The sequence below is a fragment of the Lissotriton helveticus genome, chromosome 4_1 (assembly GCF_964261635.1).
Source record: "Lissotriton helveticus chromosome 4_1, aLisHel1.1, whole genome shotgun sequence".
NCBI classification, from domain to species: Eukaryota; Metazoa; Chordata; class Amphibia; order Caudata; family Salamandridae; genus Lissotriton; species Lissotriton helveticus.
Window position 1 is genome coordinate 1,127,855,956 of NC_136063.1, and position 13,442 is coordinate 1,127,869,397.

A 13,442-nucleotide genomic window follows, 5' to 3' on the forward strand; every position below is an offset into this window, starting at 1 on the left:
CACTCTGTACTCCAATCTAGCACCTGTATTCGGACATGGATTAAAAGATCTGATTGCCAGACATGTCACTGTGTATCCTTCTCACTGCAAATCTTTCAGATTATGGTACACCAATATCAATTAACTCATCTGATAAGTTGAGTCAGGAAGGTCTAGGCTATAGTTAAAGCGAATAAGTAAAAGTATGAATTACAGATTCTAATATCTTCATTTTAGCATGTCCCCGCCAGTTAATGAATAGTCAAGTCGAGAATATTATGTTCAACCACACCTTCAAAAACATGTACACATCTAAAATAATGCCTATTTGTTGATCCCACTACTTTAGTCTTCAGCCGGGCATCCTCTCTACTCTGCTACCCATTTTAACACTATGATGAAGGTATTCTATTGCTTGCTAGACAATTGATTGGCCCTTATGTCAGATGACATCCTTCTGTAGCTTTATGATGACAGGGCTCCATTTGACCAATTGCTCTGAGTGAAGCTGACACTCAGGAGCATTAGGCATCAGCAAATATTAAAAAAGGGAACTATTTGTAATTATGACTGCAAAGCAAGTAGGCCATCTAATGGTAAAGTACTGAGCGCCACTGAAAGCATTGAGCTCCCTCTGAAGTTGTGATTCAGTTATAAAAACTGTGTATCATAAAAAAACATCCATCTTGAGTATCAGAGTCCCACATGGATAGTGCAGAGAAACAGGCTAAATGAGCTTCCATACAGGAGAAAATAAGTCATTGGTTCAATTTAAGAAAGCTCATTCCAGCCTCAAAGGCAGTATTTCCTCTGATGACATATTTCTAACACAAGTATTTAAAGCAGGCTTTGCCAGCCTTGGAGACCGTTAAAGTCATTGATTAATTATCAGGAGCACCATAATGTTATCCATATTACTACTATGGTGACAGAAATTATATTTACGCAGAAGACCCCACTAAAAGGTACTGAGGACATTGAGATCCAATGAAGGTATTTTAATAAACAAGCAAAATGAATAAATTTAAGTTTGACTTACCATATTAATTGATCAGTGAAAGCAGAAGTCTGATAACGTTTTTTTTTTCCATCTCAGCAATGCAGGGGCATTCTCTTCTGCAATACTGCCACTGCTGGTCAATCAGTATAATCTGCAGATGGAAAAGTCCACCGTTAGTCTATTATTAGAACGTGATTATTTTCAGATTAATGCAATAGAGCAAACAACAGATTATTTACACAGCATTATTAAGAAGAATTATGGCTTACGTAATATTGTGAAAATCCACAGCTCACTATAAATTAAAATCTCAGTTGTTTTCAACTTAGCATATAGCTCTCATCCTATGTCTTATTTGTAACCACTCTGTACTCCAATCTAGCACCTGTATTCGGACATGGATTACAAGATCTGATTGCCAGACATGTCACTGTGTACCCTTCTCACTGCAAATCTTTCAGATTATGGTACACCAATATCAATTAACTCATCTGATAAGTTGAGTCTGGAAGGTCTAGGCTATAGTTAAAGCGAATAAGTAAAAGTATGAATTACAGATTCTAATATCTTCATTTTAGCATGTCCCCGCCAGTTAATGAATAGTCAAGTCGAGAATATTATGTTCAACCACACCTTCAAAAACATGTACACATCTAAAATAATGCCTATTTGTTGATCCCACTACTTTAGTCTTCAGCCGGGCATCCTCTCTACGCTGCTACCCATTTTAACACTATGATGAAGGTATTCTATTGCTTGCTAGACAATTGATTGGCCCTTATGTCAGATGAACTATAGTTACTTACCTGTAAACTGTGGTTCTCCAGTATTGGTGTCTTTCATAGATTCACATGCTTGAATATCCCCCGTCGTCGAAGTGGGAGTCCCACGGTACATAAAATAGCAGTCATATATGCATGTATACATGAAAAATATAACTAATAAAAATATACATACATATAGTGCAGTAAATTGTAAATTCTAAAAGTACCATAGAACATAATAGGCCCATTGAAAAGCCTAAGGGAGAACTCACTTTAGTAGCATATCAGAGTCATTATGTGTTGGATCACATTCCAGCCAATCAGGCTGTAGCCTCCTCTAGAACCTTCTCCTCAGAAGCCCAAGTCCTCAGATTTTCGTAGCACAGAGTAAGTAAAAGTGCCTGAGGAGAAGAGAGCCTCTGAGGGGAGGATGGGAGGGTCGCATGTGAATCTATGAAAGACACCAATACTGGAGAACCACAGTTTACAGGTAAGTAACTATAGTTCTTCTCCAGTATTAGGGGTGTCTTTCATAGATTCACATGCTTGAATAGAGTAGAAAGCAGTAAAAACATCACAGGAGTCATAAAGGTAATACATCAAGCAAAGAAGGTAAATATATATATATATGGTAATATGCACTAAATACCAAAACATAATCATGAAAAAACCTTTATGACTGGAGGCGGGTAGCAACAGAGGCTCACCTTTACTGGAAAAGATTCCGCAGCACCGCTTGACCCACTGCCGCATCCGCGGCGTCTGTTGATTGCAGGCAGTAGTGCTTAGTAAAAGTATGGCTGCTCGACCAAGTAGCAGCTCTGCAGATCTGGCGTAAGGGTACCCCCGCAAAAAGGGCAGCCGAAGTAGACACTGCTCTAGTTGAATGAGCTCGAACAGGAGCAGGAAGGGGCTTTCCAGCCCGTTGGTGGCAGAAGGATATGGTAGAGGAGATCCACCTGGTTATAGTCTGCTTGGTAACAGGTTGTCCTTTGCAAGTTGGACCATATGCCACAAACAATTGATCCGATTTTCTGATAGGTGCAGTTCGTTGAATGTAGAATTTGAGACAACGTTTCAAATCTAATGAATGCAATGACCGCTCAGCTGGAGTTTGCGGAGCAGGAAAGAAAGTTTTCAGAATTACAGGTTCGTTGAGATGAAAGTCACTGGGAACCTTCGGGATGAACTTAGGATTAGTTCGTAATGTCACAGCCTCTTTGGAGAATTTTAGGAAAGGAGGCTGTATGGTAAACGCCTGGATGTCACTGACACGTCTTGAGGACGTTAAGGCGAGTAAAAGAGCAACTTTCCACGTGAGAAATTTAAGAGTTGCCGAGTGAATAGGTTCAAATGGTGGTAGAAGTAGTTGAGACAAGACCAAATTCAAACGGCAGGCAGGCGGAGGGCGACGGATAGGTGGAAACATCCTAAAAAGGCCCTTGTAAAATTGTTTAATGATCCTTGAAGAACATAAAGATGTGGAACCATCATGGCGGAAACGGGAAATCGCCGCCAGAAACACTTTAAGAGTTGAGTGGGACAGACCTGATTTTGCCAGGGATAAAAAGAAAGGTAAAATTTGTTCAGGTTTTGCAGTCATTGGGTCCAAATCCTTGGTGCGGCACCAGACACAGAAACGTTTCCACTTGAGTTGGTACGTTTTTATGGTGGAGGGTGCGCGAGCCCGCGCTAACACCTCCCTGCAGTCCTTGTCAATAGTTAAACGTGCAAATTCATTGTACTCAGGTTCCAGGCATGGAGTTGAAGGTATGCTGGATCCGGATGACAAATTAGTCCCTGCTGCATCGTGAGGAGGTGCGGCAGAGGATGGAGTGGCAACGGATCGGACTGTGAGAAGAGGAGCAGGTCCGTGAACCATGGACGTCTCGGCCACTTGGGTGCGATCAGGATGATGCGACAAGGTTGGAACCCCATCCTGTGTAACAATCGAGGGATCAGAGGAAGTGGAGGGAAAGCATAGATGAAATCGTTCGACCAATCGATCGAAAATGCATTCCCGCTCGACTCTCTGTGGGGATGCCGACTTGCAAAGCGTGGGCATTTCTTGTTGACAGCAGTCGCGAAAAGATCCATCCGTGGCTGGCCCCACCGCCGGAAGATGTAGTCGACCGTGGGCTGATTGAGTTCCCACTCGTGATTGTCTGATGACGCTCGGCTGAGTGAATCCGCCAGAACATTGGCCACACCTGGCACGTGAATGGCTGTGAGATGAATTTGACGTTGAATCGCCCAATCCCATATTTCTTGTGCTAGTTGAGAAAGTGGAAGAGACCTCGTGCCGCCCTGCTTGTTGAGGTAGTGCATGCTGGTGGTGTTGTCCGTCCTCACCAGCAAAGTGTGTCCCCGCACTAACCTCTGGAAAGATTTGAGGGCTAAGAAAATCGCCAAGAGTTCCAGACGATTGATGTGCCAAGTTCGTTGTATTGTCGTCCACTTCCCTTTCACAGACATGCCGTCGAGATGCGCTCCCCAGCCTTCGAGAGACGCGTCTGTCGTAAGCGTCAGAGTTGGGGGTTCGTCCTGGAATGAACGGCCCGCAGATATGTGTGGAGGGTGAGCCCACCACTCCAGCGCTTTCTGTATGCGAGGTGTTAAAAGGACCTTGTCCTCGAAGGACCCCGACACCTGTTTCCACTGCCTGTCCAGTTCCTCCTGGAGAGTCCTCATGTGCAATCTGCAATTTGGAATGAGGTGGATGCACGAGGATGCCATGCCAAGGAATGATTTGAACATTCGGACAGAAACGGACAGTTTTGATTGGAGGGAGCGCACCATCATTAACATGCGGTCCTGTCTTTCCTGGGAAACGAACACTTTTCCCTGCCGAGAATCTAGCAAGGCTCCGAGAAAATTTCTCCGTTGCGATGGTTGAAAGTGTGACTTCTGGCAATTGATTGAAAGCCCCAAGGCGTGGAAAAGGGAGACGCAAACTTGAGTGTGCTGCTCCGTCTGGTGAAAAGTGCTTGCCTTGATGAGGCAGTCGTCCAGGTATGGGTAAAATTGGATACCTTGGAGACGTAGGAAGGCAGCTACGGGGGCCAAGATCTTGGTAAAAACTCTTGGTGCTGAGCGGAGGCCGAATGGCAGGACTTTGAATTGGAAGTGTAGCTGCCCGACCGTGAAGCGGAGATACTTCCTGTGTCTGGGGTGGATTGGCACATGGAAGTAAGCGTCCTGAAGGTCGATTGTGGAATAGAACTCGCTTGGATTGAGAAAATTCAGAATTTGGATCAGAGTTAACATCTGAAAAGTTTTTGAAATCAGAAATTTGTTTAGAGCTCGTAGATCCAATATTGGACGCCATTCCCCCGACTTCTTCTTTACTAAGAAAAAGCGGGAATAGAACCCCTTGCCGCGTTGATCTTGCGGCACTAGTTCGATGGCTCCTTTTTTGATCATTAAATTCACCTGGGCCAGAAGGTCCTTGAAATGAGGGGGTGGTGGCCCCGAAGGTGGATGATTGGGTGGAAATTTTGTGAATTCCAGGGTGTGTCCTTTGGATATAACGTCCAGGACCCATTGGTCGGAGGTGATTGTGGACCATTTGTAAAAGTATTTCGAGATGCGACCTCCAAGATGTACGGTCGGCAAAAGGAAGGGTCTGAGGCAGTCACTGCTTTTTGGTGTTTGATCCACCTCTATAAGTGGATTTCCTTTGGTAAGGCCTGGAGGTGGATTGTCGAGTTTGAGATTGATAGGCACCCCGCTGTCTGTTATCGTTGTAGGTGCTGAATGAACGATATTGACTTGAGCCACGAAAAGTAGAGGAGCCTCCGCCTCTACCCCGTGCACCCCGAAAAGGCCGTTTCTTGTATTGTAGGCTCGCCAAGGATTTCGCAGTGTCAGTGTCCTTTTTTATCGCCTCAAGGGCATCATCCACATGTTTGCCAAACAATAATTCTCCGTCATAAGGTAAATCTAGGACTCTTGCCTGTACTTCAGGACGGAAAGTGGTAGAGCGCAGCCAGCCTTGACGCCTCAAGACTGCAGCCCCCGCCAATTGCCGAAATCCCGTGGAGGAAATATCGAGTGCACAATCAATGATTTCGGAAGAAATCAACTCTCCCTCGTGAATAATCGCCTGTGCTTCTGTCCGGATTGCCTCAGGCAGCTGAGGAATCAATGCAGCAATCTCGGACCACATCTGGCGGTCATAACGGCCCAGTATAGCCAGAGTGTTTGCCGCCCTCACTGTAGTAGCCGCCATGGTCGTGAATTTCTTTCCTATGGAATCCAATTTGCGGCCTTCCTGATCAGGAGGAGACGTGAGTGGCGTTGCAGGATTGCGCGATCTTTTTTGCGCAGCCTGAGTAATTACCGAATCTGCCTTCGGTTGAGACACCAAGCAGGCCGGAGAAGACGCCGGTGCTTTGTATTTCCTGTCCAATCTGGGTAAGACCGCAGGAACAGAATTGGGACGTTCCATCAATTTAAGGCCTTCCTTCCAAATATATTCCACGATTGGTATAGTGTGGGATTGCCTTTGTGAGATGTCTTTAAAGTCATATAGAAAGCAATCACTTTCATGCTGTTGTTGTTCGACTTTGAGATGAAACCGTTTTGTAGCCCGGATCATCAAATTGTGGAAATGTGCCATGTCCACTGGGGGCGAATGTAGAGGCGAGGTGGGCGGAGTGGAAGGTGTTTGAGCCCTATAATCGTCCCACTCAGCCATGTCGGCGTCATTGTCGTCGTCATCTGTGTTGTGAGGATCCGGATCCTCGTCGCCAGTGTCAGGGCGAGCACCATCCGGTGAAGCCGGTGAAACTGGTGTAGGTGCCTGAGGAAGTTGCGGTTGAGGCTGCGGAGGAGGCAGTGGTGCTGGAGAAGCAGGAGTAGAAGAAGGAAACCTGCGGTTATAATCATCCAGCATGTGCTGAAGGTTCATCACCAAGGACAGAGGTATCTGGGTAACAGGCTCTGAAGGCACCGGTTCGGACGTATCAACAGGAAACAAGTCAGTCCCATCTTCGACATTGTCCACCACATCACCCTCGTCACTATATTCCTGGCACTTAATGTTCAAATCCAAAGGACTTGTTGCCTGTTTAAATAATCCTTCCACTTCCGAATCGTTTCCGGATTCTTCCTCACCAGACTGGAATAATTTGTCTGGAAGACGAGCACCACTCCTCACAGGACTCAGTTGGATGAGTGGTATGGTCCGCAAAGAAGAAGCAGTAACCACTGTGTAGATGGAAGCCGTTTTTGGTAGAGGTTGGTGCGACGCCAACGAGCCCATTGGCGTAAATGCGGCACCGTCAGCAACACCCTGAGGCGACTTGGACGGGATTTTCTTCGTCGACGAGGATTCCTTGTCCGTCGACGGGCCCGTCGACGGGAGCGGGGCTTTGTTCGTCGACGAGAGTGGAGCTTTGGCCGTCGACGACGAAGGCGTCGACGGTATGAGAGTCGTCGACGAGGCCGTCGACGAAGTAATGCTGGTCGACAGAGACGTCGTCGACGGGCCCGTCGACGGGGTGCTGGGTGGAGGCTTGGTCTTCGTCGACGATGGATGCGCCGACGATGGATGCGTCGACGGCTTCGTCGTCGACGGGGCGCTGAGTGGAGGCTTGGTCTTCGTCGACGGTGTATGCGTCGACGGCTTCGTCGTCGACGGTCTATCCTTGACGGTCGTCGACGAGATCTTCACCACTGAAGAGATGGGTCTCACCTTAGAGGTCGCCGTCGACGAGGTGGTCGTCGTCGACGTAGCGCCGGTGGACATGGAACATGTCGTCGTCGACGTGGAGGTGGTAGAAATGGATTTCGTCGACGCTGAAGATGTCGACGGGCGCGTCGACGAGCCCGTCGACGAGCCAAAACCAGATTTCTTACTGGTAGGTAAGGCTTTGGGCGTAGACGTCAGAGAACCAGGTCCCGTAGACGTGCCCTGAAGCGAATCCTGTGGGGAGACAATCCTAGAGGACTCCAACAGTCTACTCTTCTTGAGAAAAGGAGAAGGAACCTCGGTCTCAGACCCACGCTTCTGAGAGAACTTTGAAGCAAAAGATGACAGGCTCTCCACATCAGAAACCACAGACTCCGAAGTCTTCAACTTCTGTAGCCACAGAAGGAGACGGGCCTCTCTATCTCTCAGAGTCTTAGGAGGGAAAGTGCGACAGTACTTACAGTTTTTCACCTCATGGTCTGGGTAGAAACAGTAAATGCATTTACTGTGTGGATCCTCGTGGAAAAGGCGCAGTTTACCACATGAAGGGCAGGCTTTAAACAGAGATTTCTTGTTTGAAGACATTTTCTTGAAGAAAAAACAGGTAAAGTAGAAGAAAACTGAGCAGAGCTCAGGGAGACTCCCTTCACACGACGTGCGGTAGAAAATCTGAGGACTTGGGCTTCTGAGGAGAAGGTTCTAGAGGAGGCTACAGCCTGATTGGCTGGAATGTGATCCAACACATAATGACTCTGATATGCTACTAAAGTGAGTTCTCCCTTAGGCTTTTCAATGGGCCTATTATGTTCTATGGTACTTTTAGAATTTACAATTTACTGCACTATATGTATGTATATTTTTATTAGTTATATTTTTCATGTATACATGCATATATGACTGCTATTTTATGTACCGTGGGACTCCCACTTCGACGACGGGGGATATTCAAGCATGTGAATCTATGAAAGACACCCCTAATACTGGAGAAGACATCCTTCTGTAGCTTTATGATGACAGGGCTCCATTTGACCAATTGCTCTGAGTGAAGCTGACACTCAGGAGCATTAGGCATCAGCAAATATTAAAAAAGGGAACTATTTGTAATTATGACTGCAAAGCAAGTAGGCCATCTAATGGTAAAGTACTGAGCGCCACTGAAAGCATTGGGCTCCCTCTGAAGTTGCGATTCAGTTACAAGAACTGTGTATCATAAAAAAACATCCATTTTGAGTATCAGAGTCCCACATGGAGAGTGCAGAGAAACAGGCTAAATTAGCTTCCATCCAGGAGAAAATAAGTCATTGGTACAATTTAAGAAAGCTCATTCCAGCCTCAAAGGCAGCATTTCCTCTGATGACATATTTCTAACACAAGTATTTAAAGCAGGCTTTGCCAGCCTTGGAGACCGTTAAAGTCATTGATTAATTATCAGGAGCTCCATAATGTCATCCATATTACTACTATGGTGACAGAAATTATATTTACGCAGAAGACCCCACTAAAAGGCACTGAGGACATTGAGATCCAATGAAGGTCTTTTAATAAACAAGCAAAATGAATACATTTAAGTTTGACTTACCATATTAATTGATCAGTGAAAGAAGAAGTCTGATGACGTTTTTTTTTTCATCTCAGCAATGCAGGGGCATTCTCTTCTGCAATACTGCCACTGCTGGTCAATCAGTATAATCTGCAGATGGAAAAGTCCACTGTTAGTCTATTATTAGAACGTGATTATTTTCAGATTTATGCAATAGAGCAAACAACTGATTATTTACACAGCATTAATAAGAAGAATTATGGCTTCCGTAATATTGTGAAAATCCACAGCCCACTATAAATTAAAATCTCAGTTGTTTTCAACTTAGCATATAGCTCTCATCCTATGTCTTATTTGTAACCACTCTGTACTCCAATCTAGCACCTGTATTTGGACATGGATTAAAAGATCTGATTGCCAGACATGTCACTGCGTACCCTTCTCACTGCAAATCTTTTAGATTATGGTACACCAATATCAATTAACTCATCTGATAAGTTGAGTCAGGAAGGTCTAGGCTATAGTTAAAGCGAATAAGTAAAAGTATGAATTACAGATTCTAATATCTTCATTTTAGCACGTCCCCGCCAGTTAATGAATAGTCAAGTCGAGAATATTATGTTCAACCACACCTTCAAAAACATGTACACATCTAAAATAATGCCTATTTGTTGATCCCACTATTTTAGTCTTTAGCCGGGCATCCTCTCTACTCTGCTACCCATTTTAACACTATGATGAAGGTATTCTATTGCTTGCTAGACAATTGATTGGCCCTCTAGTCAGATGACATCCTTCTGTAGCTTTATGATGTCAGGGCTCCATTTGACCAATTGCTCTGAGTGAAGCTGACACTCAGGAGGATTAGGCATCAGCAAATATTAACTAGGGAACTATTTGTAATTATGACTGCAAAGCAAGTAGGCCATGTAATGGTAAAGTACTGAGCGCCACTGAAAGCATTGGGCTCCCTCTGAAGTTGCGATTCAGTTACAAGAACTGTGTATCATAAAAAAACATCCATTTTGAGTGGTAAACACCCATTACAACGCATTTTTTACAACGCACTACCATTACAACGGAACTTTTACAACGCAAATACTATTACAACGCATTTATTTACAACGCATGTTTTTACAACGCAGGTACTTTTACAACGCATACCATTACAACGTAAGTATTGGTAAGTATATAATTATATTTAAAATGTTATATGTTAGGTTTTTTTTAAAGGGGTATTTTTAGGGTTCAGGGTCAGTTTTGGGTTTTTGGGTAAAGGGGTATTTTTAGGGTTCAGGGTCAGTTTTGGGTTTTTGGGTAAAGGGGTATTTTTAGGGTTCAGGGTCAGTTTTGGGTTTTTGGGTAAAAGGGTATTTTTAGGGTTCAGGGTCAGTTTTGGGTTTTTGGGTAAAGGGGTATTTTTAGGGTTCAGGGTCAGTTTTGGGTTTTTGGGTAAAGGGGTATTTTTAGGGTTCAGGGTCAGTTTTCAGTTTTTGGGTAAAGGGGTATTTTTAGGGTTTAGGGTCAGTTTTCAGTTTTTGGGTAAAGGGGTATTTTTAGGGTTCAGGGTCAGTTTTCAGTTTTTGGGTAAAGGGGTATTTTTAGGGTTTAGGGTCAGTTTTCAGTTTTTGGGTAAAGGGGTATTTTTAGGGTTCAGGGTCAGTTTTCAGTTTTTGGGTAAAGGGGTATTTTTAGGGTTCAGGGTCAGTTTTCAGTTTTTGGGTAAAGGGGTATTTTTAGGGTTTAGGGTCAGTTTTCAGTTTTTGGGTAAAGGGGTATTTTTTGGGTTCAGGGTCAGTTTTGGGTTTTTGGGTAAAAGGGTATTTTTAGGGTTCAGGGTCAGTTTTGGGTTTTTGGGTAAAGGGGTATTTTTAGGGTTCAGGGTCAGTTTTGGGAATTTTAGATAAAGGGGTACAAGAAAAAAATAAAATAAAAATAAATATAAATTAAATTAATTAAATAAAATTAAATTAAATTAAATACAATTACATTAAATAAAAATAATTTTAAATAATATACAATTAAAAAAATTATATATACTTACCAATACTTACGTTGTAATGGTATGCGTTGTAAAGGTACCTGCGTTGTAAAAAAATGCGTTGTAAATACATGCGTTGTAATAGTATTTGCGTTGTAAAAGTCCCGTTGTAACGGTATGCGTTGTAAAAGTATGCGTTTTAACGTCATACATCCATTTTGAGTATCAGAGTCCCACATGGAGAGTGCAGAGAAACAGGCTACATGAGCTTCCATCCAGGAGAAAATAAGTCATTGGTACAATTTAAGAAAGCTCATTCCAGCCTCAAAGGCAGTATTTCCTCTGATGACATATTTCTAACACAAGTATTTAAAGCAGGCTTTGCCAGCCTTGGAGACCGTTAAAGTCATTGATTAATTATCAGGAGCACCATAATGTTATCCATATTACTACTATGGTGACAGAAATTATATTTACGCAGAAGACCCCACTAAAAGGTACTGAGGACATTGAGATCCAATGAAGGTATTTTAATAAACAAGCAAAATGAATAAATTTAAGTTTGACTTACCATATTAATTGATCAGTGAAAGCAGAAGTCTGATAACGTTTTTTTTTTCCATCTCAGCAATGCAGGGGCATTCTCTTCTGCAATACTGCCACTGCTGGTCAATCAGTATAATCTGCAGATGGAAAAGTCCACCGTTAGTCTATTATTAGAACGTGATTATTTTCAGATTAATGCAATAGAGCAAACAACAGATTATTTACACAGCATTATTAAGAAGAATTATGGCTTACGTAATATTGTGAAAATCCACAGCTCACTATAAATTAAAATCTCAGTTGTTTTCAACTTAGCATATAGCTCTCATCCTATGTCTTATTTGTAACCACTCTGTACTCCAATCTAGCACCTGTATTCGGACATGGATTACAAGATCTGATTGCCAGACATGTCACTGTGTACCCTTCTCACTGCAAATCTTTCAGATTATGGTACACCAATATCAATTAACTCATCTGATAAGTTGAGTCAGGAAGGTCTAGGCTATAGTTAAAGCGAATAAGTAAAAGTATGAATTACAGATTCTAATATCTTCATTTTAGCATGTCCCCGCCAGTTAATGAATAGTCAAGTCGAGAATATTATGTTCAACCACACCTTCAAAAACATGTACACATCTAAAATAATGCCTATTTGTTGATCCCACTACTTTAGTCTTCAGCCGGGCATCCTCTCTACTCTGCTACCCATTTTAACACTATGATGAAGGTATTCTATTGCTTGCTAGACAATTGATTGGCCCTTATGTCAGATGACATCCTTCTGTAGCTTTATGATGACAGGGCTCCATTTGACCAATTGCTCTGAGTGAAGCTGACACTCAGGAGCATTAGGCATCAGCAAATATTAAAAAAGGGAACTATTTGTAATTATGACTGCAAAGCAAGTAGGCCATCTAATGGTAAAGTACTGAGCGCCACTGAAAGCATTGGGCTCCCTCTGAAGTTGCGATTCAGTTATAAAAACTGTGTATCATAAAAAAACATCCATTTTGAGTATCAGAGTCCCACATGGAGAGTGCAGAGAAACAGGCTAAATTAGCTTCCATCCAGGAGAAAATAAGTCATTGGTACAATTTAAGAAAGCTCATTCCAGCCTCAAAGGCAGCATTTCCTCTGATGACATATTTCTAACACAAGTATTTAAAGCAGGCTTTGCCAGCCTTGGAGACCGTTAAAGTCATTGATTAATTATCAGGAGCTCCATAATGTCATCCATATTACTACTATGGTGACAGAAATTATATTTACGCAGAAGACCCCACTAAAAGGCACTGAGGACATTGAGATCCAATGAAGGTCTTTTAATAAACAAGCAAAATGAATACATTTAAGTTTGACTTACCATATTAATTGATCAGTGAAAGAAGAAGTCTGATGACGTTTTTTTTTTCATCTCAGCAATGCAGGGGCATTCTCTTCTGCAATACTGCCACTGCTGGTCAATCAGTATAATCTGCAGATGGAAAAGTCCACTGTTAGTCTATTATTAGAACGTGATTATTTTCAGATTTATGCAATAGAGCAAACAACTGATTATTTACACAGCATTAATAAGAAGAATTATGGCTTCCGTAATATTGTGAAAATCCACAGCCCACTATAAATTAAAATCTCAGTTGTTTTCAACTTAGCATATAGCTCTCATCCTATGTCTTATTTGTAACCACTCTGTACTCCAATCTAGCACCTGTATTTGGACATGGATTAAAAGATCTGATTGCCAGACATGTCACTGCGTACCCTTCTCACTGCAAATCTTTTAGATTATGGTACACCAATATCAATTAACTCATCTGATAAGTTGAGTCAGGAAGGTCTAGGCTATAGTTAAAGCGAATAAGTAAAAGTATGAATTACAGATTCTAATATCTTCATTTTAGCACGTCCCCGCCAGTTAATGAATAGTCAAGTCG